This window comes from Neopsephotus bourkii, unplaced genomic scaffold (genome assembly GCF_033783945.1).
Source record: "Neopsephotus bourkii isolate Nb327-2 ecotype Australia unplaced genomic scaffold, CSIRO-AGI_Nbou_v1 NB_1388, whole genome shotgun sequence".
In the NCBI taxonomy this organism is placed as follows: Eukaryota; Metazoa; Chordata; class Aves; order Psittaciformes; family Psittacidae; genus Neopsephotus; species Neopsephotus bourkii.
In genome coordinates, this window is record NW_026901866.1 from 2,715,263 (window position 1) to 2,728,879 (window position 13,617).

A 13,617-nucleotide genomic window follows, 5' to 3' on the forward strand; every position below is an offset into this window, starting at 1 on the left:
CACCAACTGTTGATGAAATCAAAACTATTAAGCTGACAAAAGCATGTTCAAACAGCAGTATTGATACTAGTGTGAAGTACGAATTGAACCCTTCCACCCACTCAGGAACACTAATCAGAATAAGATTTGTGATACAGAATGGTAAAGCTCAGAGAGTGATGAAGTCAATAAATGAGGAAAAGTTTTAGCATGGAACAAGCACCTGCATTCACTGTGCTCAGATTTACATTGTCAAAACATTGACTTGACTACAAATACTATTGTCCACCAAACTTAATTTCAAAGGTGCTGAGCACTTGCTCTTCCTACTGATTTAAACTTGAACATGGCTCAGCACTCCAAAAAATAAAAATTTCCCATTGCCATGACAACATTCATGTAATGAAAAAGAAACCAAAAGATACCAAAAAAACAAAAACAACCTTATGTCCAAAATTAACAAGTGGCTGTTTTATTACAAGACTGATTTTGGAAACAGAGAACGTAAACTTCATAGTCTGTTCTGTTTTGAACTCTCAGTTTTCATGTCAGTATTTATTCTCCTCAAAATTATATTACAGTAAACTTTGTATTCCTAACCATTCCCAGCTGATCCAGGTTAGAAGGCACTGTGTAATTACATGGATATTTTGGGTGAGTTAGCAATGCTAAAATATGTGTAACAGGAAAGACATGGTACCCTAATGTAATTCTGTAATTCTACTATGTCTTGTAACAATACAAATAGAAAACGGAAAAAAAAAAAAGAGCAAAAACAAAACCACCACACAAACAAACGCAAAAAAACCCCAACAAAACCAACAACAACCCACAAAAAATATGAAGAAAACACTGAAGGAAGCCTCTGTTTCATTGATTGCTTTCGCAGGAATAAAATTACACATCTCGACCAGACTGTAATTGGGATTGGGCTCTCCCTCTTAATGCTGTTTTCATTCTTCTCCTTCAGGCAACTACTTCCTAGCAATATTATAAGGAAAGCCAGCGTAGTTCTAGACTGATTCCTATGTCTCTTTTGTCCCTATATTCTCTCTCTGGATTACCTTATTACAACACAGCGAAATAAATTTCATCTGTGTCAGGCATTCATAGAGCATCTAGGTGTTTTGGCAGACATCCACATCCATAGCAGTCACATTTTCGTGGACCTTTTGCCTTATAAGATCTGATCCATGTGATGTGGTCTACAGTTACTCAGTAGAATTAAAATAGAGAACTATAGTTCATGCATTTTAAGTATACGTAATTATAGCACAAACACTAGTTTAGTGTCACTCCCTTTCTACACCTCATGCTGATGTTTCCATAAAAGCAGTGCAGATTTGTTCAATAGTGAATCTGGTGTTAAATCCATGTTCCTGTTAGTGCTTTCATTTAAATACACTCACAAAAAGACATTGTCAATACTATAATATTTATCAGACACACAAAAAAAATAAAAAAAAATATATATATATATAAATCAGCCATTCAGAAATGTAGTTTTCTTCCCTTTTTAGTTCCTTATTTTAAGAAATGATAAAATATTATATCTCAAAGAAAGCTGATCACTTGGGTTAGATAGAAATTCTCTTATAAAAGCACTGCTGATACTTTTGGTAGAAATAATATGTTTTCCTTCTTTTTATTTCAATGATTCTCATTCTTTCTTCCCCCTCAATTTTTCTCTTCAGAAAAGAACTTAGAGGAACACAGAACTCAACAATAATTCCAGTACATGTTAGTGCTTGAATATTGTCACTTCTATATAAAGCAAATATTAGCCTTTTAAAGGAGTCATATTTCAAGGATCAGGTGGGAAGCAAGAAGTGTTGGATGCACCTCACTGCACTGCTGTTCATCCTCAACACTTTGCACAATGTGAGAATGTTTATTAATTCCAACCCAGCCTACAGATAAGAATCTCTGGTGTCACATCACAACCACAGTGCTGGTGTAAGATTTGTAGTAAAACAATATTCCAGCTGTAGCTTTCATTTACAGAAATAAAACATCAGAATGGAAGGGAGGTGTGGGGGTTCAAAGATAAACATTTTAGTCTTTTAGCACCATTTATAAAAATCACAGGGAAGCTATAAAAAGTGAATATTGAAAAATAAGAAAAAAAGAGCAATTAAACTGTAGACTGTTTTTAAAAATTATCCAGTTCATATTTAACTTCTAAAGACATCCAATGCAAGCACATCACCAAATAACATCTTTCCTAAATGAAGTGTGCGGCAACTGTGGGGCAGGCGGTCCTATTTTTCTCCCATTAATCACCAGAAACTTCACATGCAGGAAAAGTCTCAGGGGATATTTCTGGCTGGGAAAAAGATCCTCCCTCCTCAATTTTAATCAGTCCATCCCATCTGTAATGGGTTTAGAAATTGTTAATGACATAAAGTGACAGTCGAAGGGCTTTTTGTTCTGTCAGTATAGGGTTTCTTGTGAGCTCTTTAACAAACTACTACATATAGTTCTCAAAGCTTCTGGAAAATGATCTGGATTACAACGGGATAAATTTGATATGCTAGCAATCACAATCAGGAACTAAAAAGAAAGGCTTCCTTAATGCTGTTCTTTCAACTATAATGGTACTAAGACAAATCTAGCTGTGATACAAACCATGTAAGAGTGTTAACTAACACTTAGAATGCAGATATATACTATAAAATATGTAAAATATACAAGTATCTGAATAAGGTGCTAAGAATAGGAACTTAAACAAGCTTTTCATTAATTTTATTAGATTCTGAATGGAGCTATAATTATAAAACCTAGCACTTATGCATAAGGATAAAGTGGAATAGTTTTCCATTAAATTTACAATATAGATGGGGAGTCTGTGTGAGTGTGTATCTACCTACTTAGAAAGCATTTACAATATTCAAAGACAAATGTTGATCCAGACTTCAAAGACTTTCTTTAATCAAAAGTTTCTATTTGCTAGACAGCAATGCATAATTTGATCCTATTGTTATTCAAAACCGTTTTTATTCCATTTCATTCTAAACATAGAAAATTAACCTCCCCAGATCTCACAATGTTGCATTGAATTCAATTATTTCATATGGCAGACTGAGAGTTTAAACTAGCAAAAGTTTAAACCATTTCAATTTGAAACATAGTACAAAACTAATAGAAGACCAAGATACTTAAGAGTACTTTTAGTGGTATATAAACCAAGTAGATCAGATTCTGATATCTTCCAATAAAAAAAAAGAAATCCCTCTTCTTTAGCTGGTTGAAGTAATGAAATTTTTACATGAGGGAACTCACGATCTAGCCAGCTGTTCATGCCTTAATAATGAATGCATATTTGTGAATGTGAATCGTGTTGGGGTAGCTTAATAATGCATACAGAAATGGAAACTTGCCAGGGTTGGTGTTTTCTTAAGGTAAATTTTACTCTTCTACAGCTAAACATTTTCCTTCTTCTTGTTTTTTTTCAGTTTTCTGCAAATTCATGTCACCAGTGTGTCAGAGAAATTGACATTTCAAAGACCGATGTACATGTTAGGTTGCACTGAAGTGCATTTCTCTGGAGAAATGCTCCATCCTTCTCATCTGTTGATAGCCAACATTTTGTAAAAAAAAATACTTGTAAGTGATGTCTGAAAATCTATATACTTCTGTATTTGCTTTCCAATTTTCTCCTCATGGAAATATCCTGTCATATTGCAATGTAAAATAGGAAATATTAAAATATTCCTGAAAAATCACATGCAGCATGAGTGTGCCACTGGATGACCTGACAGAATGTACTGTCGCTGCATGGCCTTTGGTACTGTGACACTGACTTCTGAAATTCAAACAGGGAACTTTTCCCAGGCACAGCATACTCCTCACCTCATAGTTAAATATCATCATCTTCAGGTAGTGATATCCCTATAATTTTTAATTGTGTTATACAGATGCTGTCTTCAGTAAAAATAGTGGTTTAAATACTCAGTAGATGATAAACATCATAATATCTTGGAAGATATTACTATATTGCGTTTAAATTGCATATTCAACCACAAAATATCAGCCTAATCTAGAATGTTACAATAATAACCTATGAATGATAGGATTATCATCAAACTTTTCTGTCTGTTTACTCCGCAAGCTTTTGCAACTTATGTCCAGGCTCAAGTTGTGATAAGTGTTCTTCAGCTACTCCTCAATACCCTGGGTTTGCATAGATCCTTCAACTATCATTATAAATCAGCTAGAAAAGGTATTTTCTCAGCTGAAGTCAGAAGCCACCTCTCACTACAAAAGAATATGCATTAGCACTTTTGTTGTTGTTGTTGTTATTGGTAAGGATTATGAGCAAATTTAGGATCAGTTGTTGTGTCAGCCTCCTCTTGCAAAACCCAGTTTCTCTTTGTTCTCCCTTTATTCTTTCTTCTCTTCATGGCTTTGTCACTTGGGGTGGTTTAGTCTGGAAAAGAGAAGGCTAGGGGAGAACCTTACCAAATGATCATCCCCCTGTACTCGGCACCGGTGAGGACACACCTCAAATACCGTGTTCATTTCTGGGCCCCTCACTACAAGAAAGACATTGAGGTGATGAAGCGGGTCCAGGATAGAGCAACAAAGCTGGTGAAGGGTCTGGAGCACGAGTCTTATGAGCAGCAGCTGAGGGACCTGTGGGGGTTTAGTCTGGAGAAGAGAAGGCTTAGGGTCACTCTCTGTGACTCCCTGAAAGGAGGTTGCAGTGAGGTGGAGTTGGTCTCTTCTCCTACGTAACAAGCAATAGGACAAGAGGTAATGGACTCAAGACGTGCCAGGGGAGGTTTAGATTGGATAGTAGGAAAAGTTTCTTCACTGAGAGGTTGAAGATGCTTCCCAGGGCAGTGGTGGAATCACCATACCTGGAAATATTCAAAAACCATGTAGATGAGGCCCTCAGTGATAGGATTTAGTTGTAGTCTTGGCAGTCCTAAGGTAATGGTAGGGCTTGATAATCTTAAAGATGTTTTCCAGGCTAGTTGGTTCTGTGATTCTATACAGTTCTTAAGTGTAACTGTGATTTCCACCAAATTCTTGAGACTCAAACTTTGGCTTCCACCCACAAGATTTCAGCTTTCTTACTGTGTACTAAACCCTTGGCACGTGTCTGAAACTCCCTATAAATTATGTATACCTGAATAAATCACACTGCTTTTCTTCTCAGTGACATCTTTTATCTATTTTTTATCCCCCTCTATTATTAACATTTCTGCCAAGTAAATTCCTGTTGGAAGGTGAAAACATTCTCATACCATCAAATTTGCTCACACAGGTGACCTTCCTGGCCAAACTCTCAAAACTTTACCTTCACTTTTAATTTCTTAGTATAACGGAGGTTGTGTGTTCTTTTCTTATTTCTAACCACTCCCTCAGAAACATTCTTTGATGCCTCCTCCCATTCCAGTCTCCCTCTTTCAGTATATTTCTTCTACTACTCTGCTCTCAATCAGCAATTTTTCACTCTTTGCACCTCACTCCTTATGTCAGGATCTCACAGTCCTGGCTGTTGACTAAACACCTACCCACATACAGCATTGTGACCTACCTTTTTAATCTCTCACAAATGTGTAGCTGGCACTTTAAATTAGCATGATCAAAACAGACATTTTGATTTCCACGTTAAGCCTTCCTGCTTACTAAATTCCCTATCAACACCCAGACCATCCTTTAACTCGATGGTAAGCAGCCTCAAGATTTGTACATGTCAACTTTATTCATATGAAATCCTGTTAAAATTTAAAAAAGGTACTGACCCTTAAATCACAAGTCTTCTGTGGTAGCCACAGAAACATTTCTGTTTCACAGTAGTTAAATATTGTGAGGTGAGACCTCATTCTTTTTTTGGTAAACTTTGTTCAGTTCGTTACTTTGCCCTCCCATCTTCCTGGTTGCTATCTGGCTTGCTTTCCAACCTACCATGTCCTTTTCAATATCTGGGTTTTAAGCTCCTTAAGTGAGAGAATGTCTTACTATTTGATCACAGAATAGTTTACTACAATGGGAACATAACCTCTATATAAGATTCTGTGATACAACAGTACAAATTAAAAAACAATAAATTGTGTCAACTAGATTAATTATCTAGAGTGCTAATTATGTTTTTAAAATTAACTTGGGAACAATTTCAAAATTAGCTAAGGTTAATATAAAGACAAAATGAAAGCGTTCTACAGAGCAGCTCTTAGTGGACAGAAGAAACACAAATCCTACAGACCATCCTGATTTATGGGAAGCCCTATTTTGAAAATTTCAACAGTGCTTGTCATACTGGCCCTCAGCAAAAGGCACTGTTTCATCCTCAGGGTTCTTGTGACATGCTTTGTGGTGACCTCCTACTCAGATCTGTGAAAGAAATGCAAAAGATGTTAATATTTTTTCTTCCTTTCTGTATGACAGTGACATTTTATGTTAATTTCATCTGCTCCTTGAGCTCTCAGAGCCAAAACATTCTGTGGGAGGCAGAATGATGTCATTTTAGTCATAGCATAATTTTTCAGCTTCTAGAACAAGACATATTGTGGCATATTCTTCAGTACTTTTTAAAAAGTAGTGAAATATAAACTTAAGGTGATATATTTATGCATGAGGGGGTTACACTGCCTTTTTCAGCTCTCAGAGCTAAATAGCAGGTTTAAAGTGACATCATTCCTCCTCCACCAAATATTTTTGCTTTGAAGATTAAGGACACAAAATAACCTTGACCATGTAATAAAATTTTTGATAATTGTAGAATCATAGAATCATAGAATAGGTAGGGTTGGAAAGGACCTTAAGATCATCAAGTTCCAAACCCCCTGCCATGGGCAGGGACACCTCAGACTAAACCGTATCACCCAAGGCCTTGTCCAACCTAGCCTTGAACACTGCCAGGGATGGAGCATTCACAGCCTCCCTGGGCAACCTATTCCAGTGCCTCACCACCATGACAGGGAAGAATTTCTTCTTTATATCCAATCTAAACTTCCCTGTTTAAATTTTAAGCCACTACCACTTGTCCTGTCACTACAGTCCCTAATGAAGAGTCACTCCCTAGCATCCCTATAGGCCCCCTTCAGATGCTGGAAGGCTGCTATGAGGTCTCCACGCAGCCTTCTCTTCTCCAGGCTGACCAGTCCCAACTTTCTTTGCCTATCTTCATATGGGAGGTGCTCCAGTTCCCTGATCATTCTCGTGGCCCTCCTCTGGACTTGTTCCAATAGTTCCATGTCCTTTTTATGTTGAGGACACCAGAACTGCACACAATACTCCAGGCGAGGTCTCACGAGAGCAGAGTAGAGGGGCAGGTTCACCTCCTTTGACCTGCTGGTCACGCTCCTTTTGATGCAGCCCAGGACACAGTTGGCTTTCTGGGCTGCAAGCACACACTGCCACCTCATGTTCATTTTCTCATCGACCAGCACCCCCAAGTCCTTCTCCACAGGACTGCTCTGAATCTCTTCTCTGCCCAGCCTGTAGCTGCACCTGGGATTGCCCCAAACCAGGTGTAGGACCTTGCACTTGGCATGGTTAAACCTCATAAGGTTGGCACCAGCCCACCTCACAAGCGTGTCAAGGTCCCTCTGGATGGCATTCCTTCCCTCCAGCGTATCAACCGAACCACACAGCTTGGTGTCATCGGCAAACTTACTGAGGGCGCACTCAATCCCACTGTCCATGTCAGCGACGAAGATGTTGAACAAGACCGGTCCCAAAACCAATCCCTGAGGAACAACACTTGTTAGTGGTTTCCAGCTGGACATTGAGCCATTGACCACAGCTATTTGCATGCGGCCATCCAGCCAGTTCTTTATCCCCCCACTTGGTCCACCTATCAAATTGATGTCTCTCCAATATAGAGACAAGGCTGTCGTGTGGGACATTGTCAAATGCTTTACACAAGTCCAGGTAGATGACATCAACTGCTCTACTGCTGTCCATCAGTTCTGTAGCCCCATCATAGAAGGCCACCAAATTGGTCAGGCAGGATTTCCCCTTAGTGAAGCCATGCTGGCTGTCACCAAGCACCTTGTTGTTTTTCATGTGCCTTAGCATGCCTTCCAGGAGAATCTGCTCCAAGATTTTGCCAGGCACAGAGGTGAGACTGACTGGTCTGTAATTCCCTTGGTCATCCATTTTCCCCTTCTTGGAAATGGGGGTTATATTTCCCTTTTCCCGGTCATCAGGAACTTCACCTTACTGCCATGATTTTTCAAATATAATGGACAGTGGTTTAGCGACTTCATTTGCCAGCTCCTTCAGGACCCAGAGATGGATTTCATCAGGTGCCATGGACTTGTGCACATTCAGGTTCTTAAGATGGTCTTGAACCAGATCCTCTCCTACAGTGCACTCAAGGTCTTCATTCTCACAGTCCCTGCGTCTGCATTCCAAGACTTGGGTGGTGTGGTCAGAATATTTGCCAGTGAAGACCAAGGCAATGAAGTCATTAAGAACCTCAGCCTTCTCCAAATTCGGGGTAGCCAGTTCTCCTGATAGCTCCTGGAGGGGTCCTACGTTGTCCCTAGTCTTTTATTTTCAGTGTACCTATGGAATCCCTACTTGTTATCTTTAACATCCCTAGCCAAGTTCAATTCTAACTGGGCCTTAGCTTTCCTAACCTGGTCTCTAGCTTCCCAGACAACATCCCTGTATTCTTCCCAGGCTCCTGTCCTTGCTTCCACCTTTTATAAGCCTCTTTTTTCATTTGAATTTTCCTCAGCAGCTCCTTATCCATCCAAGGAGGTCTCCTGGCCCTCCTGCTGCACTTCCTTCTTGTTAGGATGCAACACTCCTGAACTTGTAGCATGTGATCCATGAATATCAATGGAAAGTCTTTGGCCCCTCTGCCCTCTAGGGATATAACCCATGGAACCTTACTAAGCAGGTTCCCTGAAGAGGCCAAAGTCTGCTCTTTTGAAGTCTAGGGCAGTGAGCTTGCTGCACGCTCTTCTCACTGTCCTGAGGATCTTAAATGCGACCATGTCATGATTGCTTCATCCAAGGCTGCTCTGGAGCGCCACATATCCAACAAGCCCTTCCCTGTTGGTAAGCAGGAGGTCAAACATAGCACCTCTCCTTGTCGGCTCCTCTAGTACTTGCAGAAGGAAGTTGTCTTACACACAATCAAGGAACCTTCTGGATTGCTTGTGCCGGGCCGTACCGTTACTCCAACAGATATCAGGGTGGTTGAAATCCCCCCATGACAAGGGCCTGCAAACGCTGGGCTGTTCCTATCTGACTATAGAGTGCTTCTTCCGCAGATTCCTCTTGATCAGGCCGCCTGTTACAGATCCCCACAGTAATATCTCCTATCAGTGCTCTCCCTTTAACCCTGACCCACAAACTCTGTTGACTGCTCACCTGTCCCCAGACTGAGTTCCAAACTCTCCAGCCTATCCCTAACATAAATAGCAACTCCCCTCCCCAGCTGCAGGGCCTGTCTTTTCCATTCCACCAAGTTTTTTTTATGCCTATTATATCATACCCTTGTGGATGTGCACACGTCTCTAATTTCTCCTGTTTGTTCCCTATGCTATGGGCGTTTGTATAGAAGCTCCAAATCAAACCAGCTCATTGGCTGGAGTGGCTGGAATATGTCTATATTGCTCCGAGCATTTATTATAGGTGCTGGCAACTGACTGGGAGTGTTGGGATGGAATTATGTCCCCCTCCCCCAAGACATCTAGTTTAAAGCATCCTTGATCAATCTGGCAAGCCTCCTACCAAAGATCAGCTCCACCAGCCCCCAGTAGACCTGGCCTACTAAATTGAGTCCCATGCTCTAGAAACCCAAACCCCTGACTATGGCACCACTGTTCTAAACATTTATTAACCTGGCCTGTCCTCCTAGCCTGCTTAAGGTCTTCCCCTTTATCCTGAAGAACTGATGAAAAGACTATCTGAGCTGTAACCACAAGAAGGTAAAATGAAATAAGAATTTTGTGCTACGTCTGAGTCAGGAACTTAATTTAAATGTCATCCAGAACAGAATGTACATAGGATAAATTGGTCACTTTGTTAGCAACTCAAGAATAAAATGAAAATAAAATGTAAGTGAAATCACTAAAACCCCCCTAGGACTAAGCAGATTAGAACAAACAATTGTCACAGAGGATACAATAAACAACTGCTGCATTGCTAGCTCTGTTCTGGAGCCAAGGAAAGAACAAAACCCATGGGTTTCTCTAGTCAGATTTCCAAAGGAAACTAATGTTAAACAGTGGAGAATATCAGTCACACCATCTTTCAATGTATTTTACTTCATTTGGTTTGATGCTAAATTTCTGTTCTTTGCAATATACACTGAGTTAAAAAGCTGTACCTGGAAAGTAATACTTGGAAAATGTGCACATATGGAGGTAGCAAGCATCAAATATTTATCTTTTTAAGTTGAAGTTTTTGCCTAGTTAGATCTAAATCCAAAGCTATTACTTCATTAGCAATTCATTTTTGCAGATCATTAACAAAGACACATGCATTTAAAACAGTTTGTTCATCCTCAGGAAGTGGCCTCTTCTCTGGGTTAATACAGAAAGTATTTCAAGCTTCTGTAGTGACAATAGAGTAACCCATCATGATTAAGAAAACCATTTTTAACATCACTGTTCTCCCCAATTTACCTACTTTAAGTATACGTGCACAGGATGTTAGGCACAGCCTGCTCCAGGTGAACTAAGCAGGCATAGTCATTGAGCATGTGACAATGTTGTCAAGCATGTGACAGTGGTGTCACCTAGGCAATAAGGTAGGCATCATCTGCCCAGTCTGGCCACTTGTCCCTCTCTCCCTTCTGGCACCCTCAAACTCCTGCAGTATTGGGGGAAGATAAGAATAGGCAGGTATACAGTTATTATAATTGAAAAAAAAAAAAAGAAAAAGCCTACAAGCAACCCCTTCTTTCTCAATTTAGATATTGTTTTTCTGTTTCAGCTATAGTGCATGACTTTTCATGTGCGACTTACTGTGTGCTTCGCAATGCAAAAAGATGCACTGGTAATGGGACAGGGGAATGTTTACTGTTTTTAGTATTTCTTTGGAAAAAGGTATGCTACCTGCATATTAACAGAATGCACTCTCAGATCTGGGAAGCATCAAAACTCTTGGCAGCATTAGTGTTTCTTTGTGCTCAGGGGAATTAAAACAGTCTCTTGTTTGTTGATTAATATCAGAAAGCCACTGAGTCAGAAACTTTTCGTCATTTCTTTCCTTTCCAGTATACCTGCACTGCAGTGCCTGAATCTCAGGGAAAAAGATATAGATTTGACAGATAGAGAGAGAGAGAGAGAGATAAAAGGCTGGTGATTATTATGATCTCTTACTACTCTTGAGTATAATGAGAAACAAGCAAAAAAAAAAAAAAATTGGCTTCTTTTTCCACAGAAGTGCATACTGCACTTCTATGGACAAGGTTGAATTATATCACTATGGGTTTTTTTTCACCTATTTGAACTAATAATGGTTCAGAATACAAATATTGATTTTCAGCTTTTGGTCATCTAGAAATCTAAAACTGGATACAAGTAACCCTTAACTATGATGTTGTAAAACCTCCTTAAGTTCATATCTTTCAAAAAAAGGGACCAGTGGACATATATTCAAAATGACTAAATTCCAAGCACCAAACTTTTCTTTTGTGAATTTTCATGTTACCAGCCTCTAAATAGTAACATGTTTAAAATGAAAAGGTCATTCAAATAAAAAATATATATATCCCTAGTTGTTGAAAGTATTGATATTTCATAGACTGAATAATTATTACCTGTATCTTATATTTTTCTTTAATAAAGTGTCACACACACTATATACTAATGGGCAAACTGTACTCACTAACCTTTTAATACTTTACCCTTTTGTACAAAGACTGAGCATTATTAGGTAATGAAGGAGTGTATGAGAAAGTAGTAGATTATTTATGATAGAAACAAAATGAAACTAATGGGACAAGATTTGAAAGCTGTGATGCATGAAAGGTGCTATAGAGGCAGCTTTGGCACCATGACAAATAAAGATAAAGACTCAGTGGGAAGCAACAGTGTGAACATGACTATGAAAAAAAAAGAATAGATTTACTGAATGAATCCTTACCATCTGTTGTTTATTTAATACACAATGAAGGTCAAATGGCTAGTGATCCCTTTTTCTATAGTCCAGTGACCAAAAGAATGGGAAGAATCAATGAATTTATCAATATGTCTGGAAATGTTTCACCATATGATCTGATTGAGTCAATATTATTGAAGCAACATGTTCATTACTATTTCAGATATGGTTTGGAAAAGGCTCCATGGGTAAGAACTACATGCATTTTATTTCCCCCTGTCAGAAGTTCCATCAAAATGCATTTCCTTGTGTAAAAAAAAGATGCACTTAAAGAAATATAATTTAACTGGTAACATACAAGAAGCTTGCAAAACAAAATTATATCACGCAAGCCAGAAGCAGAGGTAGTTTGTGCTAAACTATAAATATTTTCTTCTTTTTTTTTTCTTTTTTTTCTGCTAGGTTGAATACACGTCTGTTTTATGTAATATTCAACAGTAACATATTAAATTTCAGTGAAAGATTATTATTAGGCATTATAGGTAAACAGCACAAGCTAGGAGTAGATCTTATATATATTTAACAGTATCATTTTACATAACATTCTGTCTTCTTGGAGGTTCTTGCAGTTCTATACTTTGCTTCTCTAACACACCTGTTTCCATAATATTTACCTATATTATAATGCAACTTTCCTTGTTGACTGGAGTTCTCTTAGATGCCAGATTAATACTGAGATAGTAAATCTGGCAAAAGATTTTAGTTTAGGTTTTCAAACAAACAAGAATATAAAAGACTTTAAAAAAAATAAGCAGTCAAATGTTTAAAAATATTCTTATATCAACCTCCAAAACGGATAAGGTAAAAATAACACTCTGTACATTAAAAACATCCTTCAAACAACACCTTAAAAATTTGGAAAAGATGAGAACTTGGTGTTTGCAAGATTAACCACTGGAACTGCTGACTCCTGTTTTCATTTCTATCACCCCTTTATTGTGTGCTTTTGAGTAAACAATTCTATTTTTTTTTATTTAATAACTTTTAAGGTGGGTATAATAATAAATATGTCACAAGAACATAGTAATTCCTCATTTTTTATGATATACTTTGAAATCCTCAAACTGAAAAAAAGCCATGTATGTGCTACTTCAGCAGTGGCCTTATTTCTGGTGATCAAAAAAATTCCTAGAGAGTTACTTTTAATTAGGACATGAATAATCTTGAATTTAAATTAAAATGTAAATAGGTCCTGCCCTCTACTGGTGAAATTCCCACTCTAATTAACTGAATTTCTGGCAATGGGCAGTTAGCATGGTAACCCATAGAGTGGTTCTGTCTTAAGTCTGTTAAAACAGAAATAAAAGTGCAAATTCTAATATAAGTCATTCTGCTATAAAAAGATGAAAAATTAAATGAAAAAAAGCCTAAGAAGAAATTAGAAGTGAATTTGGGAAATATGGAGAAAACTCAGTCAACACCAATGACTACTTACCAAACCTCTTTTCCTCAGATGTCTTCATTATGTCCTATCCATCCTCTTTCCCATTACTTATTTTAAAGTACAATGACTTATTTACCCAAAAATGTCTCTGATTGTATTGGAAAATGTCTGGTATC

The 13,617-nt window shown here is 38.2% G+C and overlaps 1 long non-coding RNA gene across 1 annotated transcript; it reads right to left on the reverse strand.

The window, feature by feature from the left end:
• Nucleotides 1-1,479: 1,479 nt before the first annotated feature.
• Nucleotides 1,480-10,721, reverse strand: LOC133219913 (uncharacterized). The gene is made up of 3 exons (XR_009727569.1): nt 10,578-10,721; nt 6,194-6,321; nt 1,480-4,230 (listed from the first exon to the last, which is right to left on the reverse strand). It is a non-coding gene; the product is annotated as an uncharacterized LOC133219913 (long non-coding RNA).
• Between the last annotated feature and the right edge of the window lie 2,896 nt (nt 10,722-13,617).